Genomic DNA, 7857 nt, shown 5'->3' with positions numbered 1-7857 from the left:
ACTTCGATGTTGTGATGAATTGTCACTTGTTCATGAGAAGTCTATGATAAAAGTTTTATATTAAAGTTTGTTGTTGTTATAATAAGTCACATGGTGCTGCTATGTCCGTATTTTTGTTTTTATCGACACCTCTCTCTCTAAGAATGTGGACATGTTTTTCGATTTCGGTTTTTGCTTGAGGACAAGCGAGGGCTAAGCTTGGGGGAGCTGATACGTCCATTTTGCATCATGTTTTCCTACTATTATTTATGTTGCTTTATTTTATAATAATGCTTTTTGGAGTAATTCTTAAATTCTAATGCCTTTTCCCTCATAATATGCAAGGTATGCACCAAGGGGAGAATTCCGGCAGCTGGAAATCTGAACCTGAAAAAGCTACATCAAGCTACCTATTCTGCACAACTCCAAATGAGCTGAAACTCCCCGAGGAATTTTTATGGAATATTTAATAAATATTGGAGCAAATGAGTACCAGAGTAGGGCCACCAGGTGGGCACAACCCACCTGGGCGCGCCATGAGGCCCAGGCGCGCCCTGGTGGATGCTGCGCTCCTCGGCCCACCTCTGGTGCCCATCTTCTGGTATATTAGTCATTTTGACCTAAAAAAAGCAGGAGAGGACATTCAGGACAAAGCGCCGCCGCCTCGAGGAGGAACTTGGGCAGGAGCACTTTTGCCCTCTGGTGGAGCGATTCCGCCAGGGGAACTTCCCTCCCGGAGGGGGAAATCATCGTCATCATCATCACCAACAACTCTCCCATCTTGGGGAGGGCTATCTTCATCAACATCTTCACAGCACCAGCTGCTCTCAAGCCATAGTTAATCTCTTGTGTTCAATCTTTGTATCAAAATTATAGATTGGTGCTTGTGGGTGACTAGTAGTGTTGATTACATCTTGTAGTTGATTACTATATGGTTTATTTGGTGGAAGATTATATCTGCAGATCCATTATGCTATTGAATACCCCTCTGATCTTGAGAATGTTTATCATTTGTGAGTAGTTACTTTCGTTCTTGAGGTAATGGGAGAAATCATGTTGCAAGTAATCATGTGAACTTGATATGTGTTTGATATTTTAATGGTATGTGTGTTGCCATTCTCTTAGTGGTGTCATGTGAACATCGACTACATGACACTTTACCATATTTGGGCCTAAGGGAATGCATTGTGGAGTACTTATTAGATGGTGGGTTGCGAGAGTGGCAGAAGTTTAAACCCCAGTTTATGCGCTATTCCGTAAGGGACCGATTGGATCCAAAAGTTTAAAGCTATGGTTAGAATTTATTCTTAATACTTTTCTCGTAGTTGCGGATGCTTGTAAGAGGGTTAACCATAAGTAGGAGGTTTGTTCAAGTAAGAACAACACCTAAGCACCGGACCACCCACATATCAAATTATCAAAGTACCGAACACGAATTAAGGCAACATGATGAAAGTGACTAGATGAAATTCCCGTGTACCCTCAAGAACACTTTGCTTATCATAAGAAACTGTTTTGGCCCGTCCTTTGCCTCAAAAGGATTGGGCTACCTTGCTGCATTTTTTCTACTACTATCGTTACTTGCTCATTACAAGTTATCTTGCTATCAAACCACTCCGCTACTTACAATTTTAGCACTTGCAGACAATACCTTGCTGAAAACCACTTGTCATTTCCTTCTGCTCCTCATTGGGTTCGACACTCTTACTTATCGAAAAGGCTACAATTGACCCATATACTTGTGGGTCATCAATGCCTTTCTTCAAATGAGCATTCTCATCCTCATTTTGTGGTTGAGGATCACCGACCTTGGGGCACAGTGTTGTCTCAAACAAACCCAATCTCATCCCACCGTCGTCAACAACGGCCTTGTCCGCAAGACTCACATCCCTAAACAATGACGAGCCTCTTTCCTTGCCAGTCACCTTCTTGTAGATTTGATTTTCTTGCACCGTCAACCCATCCACATCAAATTCTTCTTCCGGACCCTCGTCATCCGAGCCATACCCACACATACGTTTATAAGGGAGGGTACGGTCCATGTCTTGTTGCCGCACAATGACATCCAAGTTACCAATGGCATTGTAATAAATCTCTTCATTCTCCACGTAAGCATCCTCTCGAGCAACAATAGCATCATCATCAACATGACCACTAGCATCTTCTTGAACAAGAGGAATAACATCATCTCAGAGTACTATGGCGCTAGCATTGTATGATCTTCATTGGGTTGGCTACTTGGTGGTTGGCTAGAACAATTGGGGACATACACCTCGGCACTACCATCATTTATTGGGGAGGATACATTGCGGTTCAAATAAATTTGCAAGGGAGGAGGATCAACCTTTGTGGAAAATATCTTAAGAGACTTGTCTTGTGATGCGTCTACTTTGTCCTTGTACACAAGCAAATGCAATTGGGAGGTGATGGGCATACTCTTTAATCGGGACTTTACTCCCAATCCAACGTCATACCTCCCAATTGAAGGAAATATGCCCTACAGGCAATAATACAATTGTTATTTATATTTCCTTATATCATGATAAATGTTTATTATTTATGCTAGAATTGTATTAACCGGAAACTTAGTACATGTGTGAATACATAGACAAAACAAGGTGTCCCTAGTATGCCTCTACTTGACTAGCTCGTTAATCAAAGATGGTTATGTTTCCTGACCATAGACATGTGTTTTCATTTGACGAATGGGATCACATCATTAGAGAATGATGTGATGGACATGACCCATCCATTAGCTTAGCATTATGATCGTTACAGTTTCATTGCTACTGCTTTCTTCATGACTTATACATGTTCCTCAGACTATGAGATTATCCAACTCCCGAATACCGGAGGAACACCTTGTGTGCTATCAAACGTCACAACATAACTGGGTGATTATAAAGATGCTCTACAAGTGTCTCCGAAGGTGTTTGTTGGGTTGGCATAGATCGAGATTAGGATTTGTCACTCCGTGTATCGGAGAGGTATCTCTAGGCCCTCTCGGTAATGCTCATCATTATAAGCCTTGCAAGCAATGTGACTAATGAGTTAGTTGCGGGATGAAGCATTACGAAACGAGTAAGGAGATTTGCCGGTAATGATATTGAACTAGGAATGATGATACCGACGATCGAATCTCGGGCAAGTAACATACCGATGAGAAAGGGAACAACGTATGTTGTTATCTGGTTTGACCGATAAAGATCTTCGTCGAATATGTAGGAGCCAATATGAGCATCCAGGTTCCTCTCTTGGTTATTGATCGAAGATGTGTCTCGATCATGCCTACATAGTTCTCGAACCCGTATGGTCCGCACGCTCAACGTTCGATGACGATTTGTATTATGAGTTATGTGTTTTTGATAATGTAAGTTTGTTCGGAGTCCCGAATGAGATCGCAGATGTGATGAGGAGTCTCAGAATGGTCGAGACGTAAAGATTGATATATTGGAAGGCTATGTTCGGACACCAGAAAGGTTTGGGCATTTTTCGGAGTACCAGGAGGTTACTAGAACTCCCCGGGGGATTAATGGGCCTTCATGGGCCCTAGTGGAAGAGAGGAGGCAGCGGCCAGGTGGAGGCGCGTGCCCCCTAGCCCAAACCGAATTGGACTAGGGGAGGGGGTGCGCCCCCCTTTCCTCTTTCTCCTCCACCTCTTTCCCTCTCTCCCCCCTCTTGGAAAAGGTAGGGGACTCCAACTAGGATTAGGAATCCTAGTTGGACTCCCCCTATAGGTGCGCTCATCCTTGGCCATCCTCCTCCTCCTCCCTCCTTTATATACGGGGGCAGGGGCACCCCAAAGAACAACAGACAATCTCCTAGCCATGTGCGGTGCCCCCGTCCACAGTTTAACACCTCGGTCATATTGTTGTAGTGCATAGGTGAAGCCCCGCGCCGGTAACTTCATCATAACCATCGACATGTCGTCATGCTGATGGATCTCTCCCTCGTTATCAATTGGATCAAGATCTCGAGGGACGTCATCATGCTGAACGTGTGCTGAACAGAGAGGTATCGTACGTTCGGTACTTGGATCGGTTGGATTGTGAAGACGTTCGACTATATCAACCGCGTTACTAAATGCTTCCGCTTTCGGTCTATGAGGATACGTGGCCACACTCTCCCATATCGTCGCTATGCATCTCCTAGATAGATCTTGCGTGATCGTATACGTTCCCCAATAGTGGTATCTGAGCCAGGTCTATGCGTAGATGATATGCATGAGTAGAACACAAAGAGTTGTGGGCGATAATAGTCATACTGCTTACCACCAATGTCTTACTTTGATTTGGTGGTATTGTTGGATGAAGCGGCCCGGACCGACATTACATGATCGCATTCATGAGACTGGTTCTACCGACGTGCTTTGCACATAGGTGGCTGGCGGGTGTTTGTTTCTCCAACTTTAGTTGAATCGAGTTTGACTACGAACAGTCCTTGTTGAAGGTTAAAACATCACACTTGACAAAAAATCGTTGTGCTTTTGATGCTTAGGTAAGAACAGTTCTTGCTAGAAACCCGTAGCATCCACGTAAAACTTGCAACAACAAAGTAGAGGACGTCTAACTTGTTTTTGCAGGGCTTGTCATGATGTGATATAAATTGTTGTATGAGATGATCATGTTTTGTAACAGAGTTATCGGCAACTGGCATGAGCCATATGGTTGTCGCTTTATTGTATGAAATGCAATCGCCATGTAATTGATTTACTTTATCACTAAGCGGTAGCGATAGTCATAGAAGCAATAGTTGGCGAGACGACAACAATGCTACGATGGAGATCAAGGTGTCAAGCCGGTGACGATGGAGATCACGACGATGCTTTGGATATGGAGATCAAAGGCACAAGATGATGATGGCCATATCATGTCACATATTTTGATTACATGTGATGTTTATATTTTATGCATCTTATTTTGCTTAGTACATCGGTAGCATTATAAGATGATCCCTAACTAAATTTCAAGGTATAAGTGTCCTCCCCGAGTATGCACCGTTGCTACAGTTCGTCGTACCGAGACACCACGTGATGATCAGGTGTGATAAGCTCTACATTCACATACAATGGGTGCAAGCCAGTTTTGCACGTGCAGAATAATTGGGTTAAACTTGACGAGCCTAGCATATGCAGATATGGCATCGGAACACTGACATCGAAAGGTAGAATGTGAATCATATAGTAGATATGATCAACATAGAGATGTTCACCATTGAAAACTACTCCATCTCACGTGATGATCGGACATGGTTTAGTTGATATGGATCGCATGATCATTTAGATGACTAGAGGGATGTCTATCTAAGTGGGAGTTCTTTAGTAATATGATTAATTGAACTTTAATTTATGATGAACTTTGTCCTGATAGTATTTTGCAAATTATGTTGTAGATCAATAGCTCGCGTTGTAGCTTCCCTATGTTTTTTATATGTTCCTAGAGAAAACTAAGTTGAAAGATGATAGTAGCAATGATGCAGACTGGGTCCATGATCAGAGGTTTATCCTCATTGCTGCACAGAATAATTATGTCCTTGATGCACCGCTAGGTGACAGACCTATTGGAGGAGCAGATGCAGACAATATGAAAGTTTGGCTAGCTCAATATGATGACTACTTGATAGTTTAAGTGCACCTGCTTTATGACTTAGAACTGGGACTTCAAAAATGTTTTGAACGCCACAAAGCATATGAGATGTTCCAAGAGCTGAAATTGGCATTTCAGACTCATACCCGTGTCAAGAGGTATGAGACCTCTGACAAGTACTTCGCCCAAAAGATGAAGGAGAATTGCTCAACTAGTGAGCATGTGATCACAATGCCTGGGTACTACAATCGCTTGAATCAAGTGGGAGTTAATCTTCCAGATAAGATAATGATTGACAGAGTTCTCTAGTCATCATCACCAAGTTACTGGAACTTCGTGATGAACTATAGTATGCAAGGGATGACGAAAATGGTTCCCGAGCTCTTCGTGATGCTGAAATTGTCGAAGGTAGAAATCAAGAAAGAGCATCAAGTGTTGATGATTGACAAGACCACTAGTCTCAAGAAAAGGGCAAAGGGAAGGAAATGGAACTTCAAGTAGAATGGCAAGAAAGTTTTCACTCCCGGGAAGAAGCCCAAAGCTGCACCCAAGCCTGAAACTGAGTGCTTCTACTTCAAAGGAAATGGTCACTAGAAGCGGAACTTCCCCAAACGTTTGGCGGATAAGAAGGATGGCAAAGTGAAGAAAGGCATATTTGATATACAGTTATTGATATGTACCTTACCAATGTTTGTAGTAGCCCCTGGGTATTTTATACTTGTTTAGTTGCTAAGATTAGTAACTCGAAACAGGAGTTACAGAATAAACAGAGACTAGTTGAGGGTGAAGTGACGATGTGTGTTGGAAGTGGTTCCAAGACTGATATGATCATCACCGCACACTGCTTATAATTTCGGGATTAGAGTTGAACCTAAATAAATGTTATTTGGTGTTTGTGTTAAAGCATGAATATGATTAGATCATGTTTATTGCAATACAATTATTCATTTAAGACAGAGAATAATTGTTATTCTATTTACATGAATAAAACCTTCTATGGTCATACACCCAATGTTGATGGTTTATTGAATCTCGATCATGGTGATACACATATTTATAATATTGATGCCAAAAGATGCAAAGTTGATAATGATAGTGCAACTTATTTGTGGCACTGCCGTTTAGGTCATATTGGTGTAAAGCGCATGAAGAAACTCCATGCTGATGGGCTTTTGGAATCACTTGATTATGAATCATTTGATATTTGCGAATCGTGCCTTATGGGAAAGATGACTAAAACTCCGTTCTTCAAAACAATGGAACGAGCTAATGACTTATTGGAAATAATACATACCGATGTATGCGGTCCGATGAGTGTTGAGGCTCGTGGCAGGTATCATTATTTTCTAACCTTCACAGATGATTTGAGCAGATATGGGTATATCTACTTAATGAAACACAAGTCTGAAACATTTGAAAAGTTCAAAGAATTTCAGAGTGAAGTGGAGAATCATTGTAACAAGAAAATAAAGTTTCTATGATCTGATCATGGAGGTAAATATTTGAGTTACGAGTTTGGCCTTCATTTAAAACAATGTGGAATAGTTTCACAGCTCACGCCACGTGGAACACCACAGCGTAATGGTGTGTCCGAACGTCGTAACCGCACATTATTAGATATGGTGCGATCTATGTCTCATACCGACTTACCACTATTGTTTTGGGATTATGCATTAGAGACATCTGCATTCACATTAAACAGGGCACCTTCAAAATCTGTTGAGAAGACACCATATGAACTATGGTTTGGCAACAAACTTAAGCTGTCGTTTTTTAAAGATTGGGGATGTGATGCTTATGTGAAAAAGTGTAGCGATCAGACCTCAAACAGTCTGATCTCTGTGCTTTAGTGTCATCCCTGGATCAGTAATGCTGACATGCACATTACTTGAAGGATTTATAACAGAGTAGCAATCACACACTTATTACATCGAATGTCTCCAAAAGAGAACTTATTACAATGAATATGGCTTAAGGCCATCTAATAACGATAATAGCGGGAGGCTTGGAAGATAAGTGAGTCCATCAACTCCAACGGCATCACCGAGTATAGAACCACGACCTAAGGCACCTTACTCGTCGTCTGAAAAGTCTGCAACATGAACATTGCAGCCCAAAAATGGGTCAACACATGGATTATGCTGGCAATGTAACACATAGAGAGTAATGAAAGAATAAAGCTACACTAAATGCATAATATGGCTGGTGGAAAGCTCTATGGTTACTGTTTTGCATAAAGCCAATTTTTCCCTACTGCAAAGGAATAAATTTTCTTTAACTATCATGGTGGTTG

The sequence above is a fragment of the Triticum aestivum genome, chromosome 2B (genome assembly GCF_018294505.1).
Source record: "Triticum aestivum cultivar Chinese Spring chromosome 2B, IWGSC CS RefSeq v2.1, whole genome shotgun sequence".
NCBI classification, from domain to species: Eukaryota; Viridiplantae; Streptophyta; class Magnoliopsida; order Poales; family Poaceae; genus Triticum; species Triticum aestivum.
Note: the sequence above shows the minus strand (reverse complement) of the source record.